The sequence below is a fragment of the Dendrobates tinctorius genome, unplaced genomic scaffold, assembly GCF_039654945.1.
Source record: "Dendrobates tinctorius isolate UK_male_01 unplaced genomic scaffold, ASM3965494v1 ptg000250l, whole genome shotgun sequence".
Taxonomy (NCBI): Eukaryota; Metazoa; Chordata; class Amphibia; order Anura; family Dendrobatidae; genus Dendrobates; species Dendrobates tinctorius.
Genome location: NW_027361917.1, coordinates 17,645,490 through 17,655,939, shown reverse-complemented (window position 1 = coordinate 17,655,939; position 10,450 = coordinate 17,645,490). Strand labels below are relative to the sequence as shown.

The 10,450-nt window shown below is 42.3% G+C and overlaps 1 long non-coding RNA gene across 1 annotated transcript in view; it reads right to left on the bottom strand.

Moving 5' to 3' along the window:
• Window positions 1–290: 290 nt before the first annotated feature.
• The window catches only part of LOC141063367 (uncharacterized), a 165,488-nt gene continuing 155,328 nt past the window's right edge, over window positions 291–10,450 (bottom strand). Inside the window, exon 3 of the long non-coding RNA XR_012224859.1 lies at window positions 291–1,903. This is a non-coding gene — a long non-coding RNA (uncharacterized lncRNA). The remainder of the gene's footprint in view (window positions 1,904–10,450) is intronic.

The following is a 10,450-nucleotide window of genomic DNA, read 5'->3' as shown; positions in this document are numbered from 1 at the left end:
CCCATGTGCTTTTTATGGTCATTATTGACTCTTATCTCACTGCTTCCTATACCTTGGATCTATGTTAATAAAGTTATCTTTGTATCTTTGTATAAATCCTTTGTATTGGACTTTTTTTCGCCTTTTTTCTTCTATATATTAGGTATGAAAAATGTAGGCTTCTGAAAATTGTTTCAAATCAACTGACTGGTTTTTATGCTTTATGCCATGATTTAAAAAAATTGCTTCTATTTTTAACCATCACATATGGATTTTGCACATAACGTGTTTGAAATTGCATACAAGCAAGATCAACAAGAAAAATATTTATTGTAGCCAAAGAAGTGCACAATATTATGTATAAAAATGTATTGAACATTCATTCTCCACCTTTATTGGAAATTCTTGCGTCTTTTCCTTTTGTCATCAAATCTTCTCTTGATTCCTTTTCTCCTAGAGAAAAAGCCTGTGGATCTTCTATGTGAAGCATCCAGCAGTAGTCCCCCATCATATTCACGTTCCATATACCTTGGTATCTTCGTTCCATCTCCTTGATAACCTAATGAAATCTTTCTCCCTGCTTTTTGCTAACAGCACCAAAGTTGTCAGGAAAGTAGTACAAATGGGAATGTAAAAATGCAACTTCAAATTCAGCAGACAACCAAAGACTTTGAAAAGTTTCAGCATGTTCTCCACTTTGGAATTAAATTTTGGATCTTTGTTGTTACCTAGAAATTTCTTAACAACTTCTTTAAAAGAATCCCAAGCACTTTTCTCAATAGCTTTTTTTTTTTTTTTTTAACACATCATCCTTCATGAGTTTCCGATTATCCAAAATCACAGAAATGCCTTCCGTCAGTTTTGCTACGGAGATTCCCTGAAACTTGGTACACAGATAATTAAAAGTCTCTCCTTCTTTCTTTCGGTCGAGGTGTCACAAACTACTTTTTCAGTCCAATCTTAATGTGGAGTAGTGGCAGGAGGACTTTAGTGGGATCAACTAAACTGTCCACAAAATATGTTCTTGAGTACAGGTTGCAAAGATATTATCGTTGGCCAAGTTTTTTTACTCCAGTGATGAGTCATATCCCGGCTGTCCCATTCACACAAAAAGCATGAGTACTTCAGGAATCCTCCTTGCTGCCAAAGGAGCAAAGAGATAACTTTCAGATCAGAATAAATTGACCAGCCTTGATCCTCATGGTTAAGTTTCTTGAGAATAAAGTCTATATTCTCATAGCTTTCCTTCAAGTGCACAGAATGCCCTACATGCACTGAAGCATAATGGCTGCCATTTTACAGTAGCACAGCTTTCAGACTTTTTTTGGATGAATCAATAGAGTCTCCATTTGCTGACATTGTACTCAATGTCAAATTTTTCCATCAGCCCAGAAACATCACTGCAATACACTAGAGCACCGCCTTCAGAAAAGTATGTTAGAAATTCCTTTTCTCTAGTTCTGCACTATGAAATACAGGTACCAGGAGCTAGCGGGTTCTTTTTCCTTTAGTCTAGAGCTTAAAAGTTCTGCAGGATTTTTAGGATGGTCCAATACCTGACTAAATATTAATTAGGGCTGAAAAAAAGCAATGGCTTGTTGAGACTAGTGTGAAAGTCTTCATCAGAATCTTGTTCTTCATGTTATGAATCTTCTGAATCAAGGTGGACAACTTTTCTGTGCTGCAATTGGCTGCTTTGGACGGAGAAGATTTTCTTAACCCAGTTTCCAAAGAGTGTGGTAATTCACCCAACAACTTTTGCTACATTTACATTTGTTTTGTAAGAAAAAACAATGAAGGAACATTATGGACTTCGTTGGAAAAATGTATTATGCATACTTTGGTGTAAAACTAGGTTATCAGAACAAGTCGTGGGCTCCACATGTAGTGTGTTCTGTTTTCGTAGAAGAACTCCATTAGTGGTCTAAAGAGAAAAAAAGAGAGCTTTAATTTTGGCGTGCCTATGACCATGTGATATTTCAGTTTTTCTTTTTTAATAAATTTGCAAAAATTTCTACATTTCTGTTTTTTATCAGTCAAGATGGGGTGCAGAGTGTACATTAATGAGAAAAAAAGAACTTTGTTTCATTGCAGCCATTTGGTAAATGCAAAAAAGAGTGAAAAAAATTTAAAGTGGTCTGAATACTTTCCGTACCCACTGTATATGAATTTTTAAAGTCTTCATTGATACTAATGGGAGTTACCGTATATAAATATGAATACATATCTGTTCAAAGGGTTGTCTGTTGAAAACAAGTTATCACTTATCTACAGGATATGTTATAACTTGTTGATGGGTGTGAATCCAAACTCTGGTTCCTGCACAAACGGTTTACAATCCGCAGCATGTCAATTCTTTTGTGCAGAACCGCTGCGGTTTCACACCTCATCCATTATGAGGTGTAAAACCGCAGGGCAAAACCGCAGGCAAATCCGCAGCTAAACCGCAGGACTTTAGTCCTGCGGATTTATCTGCGGATTTTACTACAAAATCCGCACCACCAAAAAACTCCATGTGCACTTACCCCAAGGGGCTGCTAGGTGCTTTACTCAGCTATTTCTGGCAGCCCCATAAAAAATTAATAGAGTGGTGGTAATGTGTTTGATCTGCCACTCCATTTTCTAACAAATATAAGAGTTCCCCATGAGGGATAAAAATTCACTGTTCTGTCGATTAGTGCAGGTCCAGGTGGTGGGACTTCACTGATCACCAAGTAATCACCTTTCCTGGTTAAAGATAACAATTTTTTTTTTAAAAGAACAATCCCTTTAAGCGCCACATAGTGCATGCTGCTTGCAGAAATGCAATGGTTGAAAATATAACTCTGCATTGTGTATACTTTTGTTTATGATATTTTCCTTAGTATTTTAATATACTTTAAATTGATTTTTAATCTTTTGAAACTTTACAAACTATATTTCAAAGTTCATTAATATGTGTACAGTTACAAATAATGTGTAATGCATTTTTTGTGTCACTATAGAATATTATGTACCGTTGGCTGTTGGCTGGTGCTGCTAATAAAATTATCAATGTGAGGATTTCTTCATCAAATTATCCAGGGTCATTTATTATCTCCATTACTATATACCATAGCTAACAAAAGTAATGGGATTGTGCTCTAGTTTACTGGCAAAAAAAGCCTCATACAAAACACCAATAACTCATAGGCCAGCAAATCACTCTCCAGTCCTACTAGACAAAATAGCCTCTTGCCAAGGAGGTATAAATAGACTCAATGGACTCCTTTGTGCAAAGAATATCAATTTATATTCTGAATATTGAAATATAAATCTCAGTGCTACATAAAAATGAAGTATAAATTCACATTGCCTCCACAGTGCCTGGAAATTCATAGCTATGAAAGAATGATAAACAGGAAATATAGTCACATTAAGAAAACAGAAGAGCTAACAAATTAATGAAGTCATGAAGCAAAAAATGATTACATGAAAGTATAGCATAAAAGATTTTTGTAAAGTACAAAAATACTTGATATAAATGTTAATTAATTTTTCCAACTTCTAAGGTATATCATAAGAACATGGTATGAATTTGTGGTTGCTGGTGGTCTACCTTTTGAGACTCTAACCGATCCTTATTATAAAACCAGTGTTGATTCCTTTTCAAAGTTTTTCCTGCAATGCATTCCCTTCATTTTCAAGATCTATGTTGGGTCACCTTTGTCAAACACATACAAATCATAAAGTAATGGCATACACTAGCGATATGCCATCACTTTAAAGATAAGAATTGCTTTTTAACATTCATATTAAGATTTGCAATTTATTACATTTAATATTACACTAGCTTTTGAATTAGAAAGACAGAATATGTTGTCCTGTATGAAGAATTAAAAATTAGGATTCCTTAAAGGGGCTGTCTGGCCTTAAGCTACAAGTCTACAGTCACTGTATGTGACTGCAGACTTGTGAGTCCTCACATCGTTCACACTACATACTCTGATGATCATGTGACTAAGTATGCGATTGGCACTCTCCCGGTCACATTGCAATGAGACATGTCCAGCTGAGCTCAATACACTTGCATAGAACGAGACCGTGCAGACTTGTAGACCAAGGTCGGTGTCACGTTAGCGTAGAATACGGCCGAGTGCTATGCGAGAAAACATGGCATAGCACTCGGCCCAATGTTAATCTATGGGGCAGCTCACATCAGCATTTATTTTCTCAGCCGTATTCTGCGAGCATGTAAAATTGTAGCATGCTGCGATTGTCAGGGAGACTCAGCCGAAACGCGCCAATGCAATGAAAGCCTACATGTGTGGGTCGCCCTCCCAGGGCTGTGGGGTACTCGCTACTGAGCCGGTCTCTCAGATGGGAATGTCACAGCAGCGGTGACCCGGTCCGTGGCCCTGGGTACCCATGTAAAAGGGGCTTCGTTGGGAATAAAGTCTATAGATGAATAGTTTGTGACGCCACCTGTGGTGTTCAGCAATTAAGATGTTAAGCCGACACTGCCTACAGATCCTCTGGGACTGGTGGTGTGGTGCAGCAAAGATGTTGAAGCTCCCCACAGGTGTAGCTGTAGTCCCAGGGCAGTGTGTAGGGGATGATAACGGGGAGATGTGGATGGTGCAGAAATGTAGCAGTATTGAGGATGTTGGCGCCAGAATGAATGGAGGACACAAGGGCTTGGAGTTCCAAAGCTTTACTCACAGTCTGTAGTACGTACAGGTGCCTGCCTCCATGCGGTGTCCTCCGGGTCAGGGGCCCAGTCAACCTCCAAGCAAGATGGAATGCTCCCTTACAACACTCCGCCAACATGTGCCTTTCTGAACGTCTCCTCTATAGCGCCTTTGAGCGAAGTACTCCCAGTACTGAGTTATACTGGAGTTCCTCCTGTCAGATGTTCCCAAGAACTATACTTGTACGGCAGACAGCTGTAGCCTGCTTCGGGGACTCCTTACTCCTAAGTCCCGGCTCACTATCAAGATTGCTGTTGTGCCCTCAAGTCTTAGATGGGAGTAGTGCATTTGTGGCGCCCCTGAGGCTTCAGTCGCCACAGAGGTACTGCACCTTCTCCTAAGGTGTAGTGCCCCACCATCCAGGTAAGGTGGGAACTCCTGACCACACTCCACACCTGCATTCCACACACAGGATAGTTCAGTGGGGCCACCTAACAGCTTCAGTCTGGGGGTTAGCAGAGCACCCCTCACAGAACCCTGCTTCGTAACACGAGATGTCCTGGGAGGCGGGTGGAGTCAGATGATACAAAAGAGTGGGAAGAGTGAGAGTTAGTTGGTTAGTTGGAGAGAGGGAGAGAAGAGAGAAGATGGGTGTCTGAAGGACGTGCTGCAGCAGGTCCCAGTGATCTGGGCTGCTGGCACGAGAAAGACCAGAGAAAGACTGATAAGATTGATAACCTAACCTTCCATAAGAGAGATAGAACAGATCGAAACGAAGGAGAATAGAAGGACGGTGGGAAGCTAGTTGAAGAAAGATAGAGAACTCTTCCAGTCCAGAGCGCAAAGGCTGGGGCCCGGTCCCCGAGGTTGATTGGATCTTTATGTCCGGCAACAGACACCGGAGGAGTAGTGAGCCGCTAACACCTTGCTCCCATCATAGACTTGGGACACAACAGCAACTGAATAGAGAGCCGGGACGCAGTGAGGAGTCCCCAAAGCAGGCTACAGCTGTCTGTCATACAAGTAGAGACTAGGAACACCTAGAGAGAGGCATTCCAGGGCAACTAAGTACTGGAGTGCTTCGCACCTAAAGGCGCATTGGAGGAGTCGTTCAGTGAAGGTACATATTGGTGGAGTGTGGAAGGGAGAATCCTATCTGGCCTGGAGGTTGGCTGGAGTCCTGGCCTGGAGAACACAGTACGGAGGCAAGCATGTGAACTGCAAACAGTGAGTAAAGCCTTGGAACCACACACCCTGGTGTCCTCCAGTTATTCCAGCACCGCTATACCTGGGTAACAACATCTATACCATTCTGCGCCTCTCCTCATCCATTGCACCTACACTGCCCTGGGACTACAGCTCCACCTGTGGGGAGATACACCATCTTTGCTGCACCACACCATCAGTCCCAGCGGATCTGCATGCAGCGTTGGCTCAACATCTTACTTGCCAAATACCATGGGTGGCATCACGAACTATCCAAATAAACTATTACACCATTAACATCACCGCCATTGATATTGGGCGCCCAGGGCCACGGACCGGGTCACCGCTGCTGTGACACACATTCCCCCTGACACCGGCCCAGTACCGAGTACCCCACTGCCCTGGGTGTGAGGGGCGACCCACATTTACAGCCCACTACTCCTCCGGTGTCTGCTGTAGTATCCATACAGCCTCGGGGACCGGGCCCCAGACTTGCGCTTAGAACTTCTAGGCAGGGTTCTTTCCTAACCCACGTCCTCTGTTCCCTTTTTCTCCTACGTTCCGTACTAGTCTTTCCTTCTTATGGAAGATCAGGTTTCTCTTCAATGTCGGTCTCTCTTTCTTTTCCCGTGCCAGCAGACCCAGGTCACTGATCTGCTGCAGCACTTCCTTCTCCCATCCCTCTCCCAGGGATCTTCTCTCCTCCACACTCCACTGACTGACTCTCACTGACTGACTTCTAAAAATTAACTTTTAATTCAATCACTAAAAAGCATAATACAGTAAAATTACCTCAATACAAAGGGAGGTAGATAAATAGATAGAGGGTCAGATAACCAAATGGTTCAATAATTCACAGACATAAAGGGCCCTGTGTCTCCCTGTGAACTCCTATTCCCTGTCTGAGGGCACTGCGAGTGTGAGAAAGTTCTCCTGCTCGTGGCGCCGTCAGACAAGTCCTGGGCGTTCACAGCCAATGAACTCACTTCACCTATCTGTTGTCAGAGCGAGCACTGTGGGAAATTTTCCCATGGCGCTCGTATTAACATCAGAAGGGTAACTACTCTAGGATGTACTATTATTACCACTGTTTTAAAACAGCAGTGAAGAATAAGGTCCCTTATTTGTCACCATTTTAATGCCTATTGGTGGTCCTAAAGGATGTCAACTAGATAGACATACTGACACAGGACATCACTTAAGATGTTGTTAACAAATTACTGAAACACAGCCGATGCATTGCAAAATCCGAAAAGCATCACTAGATATTCATAGTGACTATTGTGGGGTTTAAATACTGCCTTGCATTCTTTGCCCTCTTTGATGTTAATTAATCACCACTCAGGTCTATCTTAGTGAAGATAGTAGCATCTTTAATCCTGTTGAATAACTCAATCTTTCAGATTGATTTTTTTCAAACCCCGATGTCACGGTCTCAGAGAGCCATCTTTCTTTTTAACGAAGAAGAAAACTGCACTTAGAAGGGATAAAGATTTTCAAATAAATTCCTTTTCCATGTTATCTTTGGTGTAGAATGACATTGTTTTAGACTCTGGGAGGAATAAAGGATAAACTCTCCCTCAGGATGGTTCCATGCCTGGAATTAGGGGAATGGCACAGTCATATGGCCGATGAGGTGGTAGTGTCTTGGTCCTGTGCATGGAGAAGACGTCTCTGAAGTGTAGATTTGGCAAATTGTAGGCAGAAGATGCAGAGCAGTCTCACAGAAGGGTACTGAGTTTTGAGGCAATTACATAAAAAATGGACCCCACTGGGTAATCTGGTCAGTTTACCAGTCAATGTCTTGAGCATAGAGCGTTAGCCACGGAAGTCCCAAAAGCACCAGTGCTTCAAAGGGTGGCAAAATTAAAAAGAAGTGTTTACAACTTGAAGCACACCAATCTAAAGAATTTCCATCTCTGTCCAGAATTGGATATAAATCTCCTGGAATTACAAGCCATTTGCGGAGATTAGCTTTAGATGTGTCTGCAGGTAAACAAAAGGAATTTCCAACTTTTATGTCCAAAGAAAAGTCCATGAAATTATCTGCTGCTCCAGAATCAACGAATGCATCTCCTGGAAACACAGAGCACTTCAGGAAAGACATAGGAATGAGAAATTAATCTTTAGTGGAGGAAAAAAGTTATCTTCAGGGCAATACATTCTCACTTGAGGGCTGAAGTTTACCTGTTTGGCCAGTTTGGAACAGTCGTGTAAGTGTGATCCGGTTCACCACAATATAATGTCTTTATGAAAATCGGAGGGATCTTTTGGCCAGTGACAATCTCTTCTGACTGATTAACATAGATTCTGGGGCAGCCTGTCTGGGAGGGGATTTTAAAGATGCTATTGGAAAAGAAACATTGGAATCCAGAGTTTTTCACTAGATTGTTCTTTATAAATGTAAGTCCTCACGAGTAGCAAAGGAAATGAAAAAGTCAAGTAAAGATGGCAAATCCCTACTCATAAGGTCATCTTTGACACATCTGGACAAGGCAGCATAGCAGAGAGCCAGGAGAGCATAATTGCTACAGGCCAATTCAGCAGACAGGGTAGGGAACTGGAAGGCAAAATGTCCCACAGAGATAATGCCTTGTTTTAGCAGCAGTATGGAATCAGCTGCTGAGTGAACATGACCTGGTTCATCAAACATTCGATGGAATGCAGTCAGAAAGAAGGGAGAAGGAAGACACTGACAGCAAAATTCAAAGTGTTCAGCACATTGATATGTGACACCCCTGAGGGTTCAGTCACCACAGAGGTACTGCACCTCCTCCTGAGGTGTAGTATCCCACTTCCCAGGTAAGATGGTAACAACTGACCAGACTCCAGCACCTACATCCAGCACAGACACCTTAGAACAGCAGAGCACCCTTTATGGCAGCTGCTTTGGTTCATGAAGGGTGCTGGGTGGTGGGTGGAGCTTAGAAACACTAGAGGGGAAAGCTGACAGGAAGTTAGTCAGTTCCCCGCAGGGGGAAGCAGAGAGAAGACCTCTCTGCAGAGAGTTCCCCTATGGGGGAAGGAGGGAAAGAACGTAGATGCAGCAGCAACCTGTGAGCTGGAGCTGCTTGCAAGGAATGAGACAGGGCAAAAGCTTAGAAGGATGAATTCTCATCGCCACACAATAAGAGAAAAAAAATGGATCTACCTGTGGCAAAACATTTTTGTATGCCTGATCACAGCACCATGGACATGAAATTACTGGTATTGAAAGGTAACTTCACATCTTAGAGAGACAGAAGAGTCTGGGAGTACAAACCCATGATGACCTATGACACATTCAGTTCAGGAATGAATGTGTCGCATGGATTTATGTCTTTTTACATCAATTAAGGAATTTGCTCCTAAGACCTTGTGGGGGAATCACAACACATTACTAGACCCCAATCAGAGGACAATAAGACTTTCACTCCTTATCTATGAACTGGTCCAATAGTTATGGCCCTAACTGTCTATCACTCCCCCATATAGTTCTGCTTCACGTCACTTGCCTTATCAATTGCATTTTTTCTGTGCTGTGTTGTGCATAAATATGTGATTCTTCAGATTTTGTATTAGTCAATGCCTGATGAAGAGACCGGAGTACCGAGTAATCTCGAAAGCTTGCAATTTGTTACCATCTTTTCAGTTAGCCATTAAAAGGTATCAACCATTGAGGTCTCTCAATTCTGAATATTTTTCCCCAGCCAATACACTTGTTAGTGATCCAGATCTGGACGGCACAAAATATATTGTAGCAGTTCTGGGGTGTTGCTGCAGAAACTGCTCTGCAGGGCAATTTGGCTGTCTCACAGCTGACTGAGTTGCAGGACTCTGGCTTCTGGTTGTCACGTAGTGTGAACTTCCTAGGTCAGAGATATATTCGTGAACCTATAATGAGAATAAAAAGGCAGGGTGCTCCATTGTGCAGAAATCCTTAATAAAGTGGAGATGGTGAGGGCTGACAGAAAGGACATATGGTAGCACGTTCACCTTGAAGTTATGCGCAAATACCAGTTATAACCTTATTTCAAAATCAGAGGTGGAAGGAATCAGCTGAAGATTGTCCCAAAAGAGGCTGGACAGAAATCTGTCTGAGATGGTTTAGTGAATCCTGCATTGTTGCATTGAACAGTGGGTTGGACACAATGACCTTTGAGGTCCCTTCCAACTCTAACATTCTGTGAGTTTATGATTCTAAGTAGGGCGGGATCCAGGTTTCAGTGGGCCCCAGGTGAAAGTCTCAGTGGGCCCCTTTAATACATACCATGATTCACGATGTACAGATACAGCAGAGAAAAATGACTCCAAGACTTCTTCCGCACTGCGCCAATCCTCTGGAATGCTCTACCCCAAGAAATTAGGACTATCAACAATTTGCAGAGTTTCAGGTGCTCCCTCAAAACACATTTGTTCAGAGCAGTCTATCATGTTCACTAATCACAGTCATTCTATGTGTACAGTAAGTGTGCATGTGTAGCCCATTCACTATCTTCATCCATCCATCACTCCCTCAAGATGGCTGGACCATCATTATAAATACATCATTGTAAATACACACCTGTACTTTGTATCTCCCCCACCTCATTGTAGATTGTAAGCTCTCACGAGCAGGGTCGTCTTATTTTGCTTTA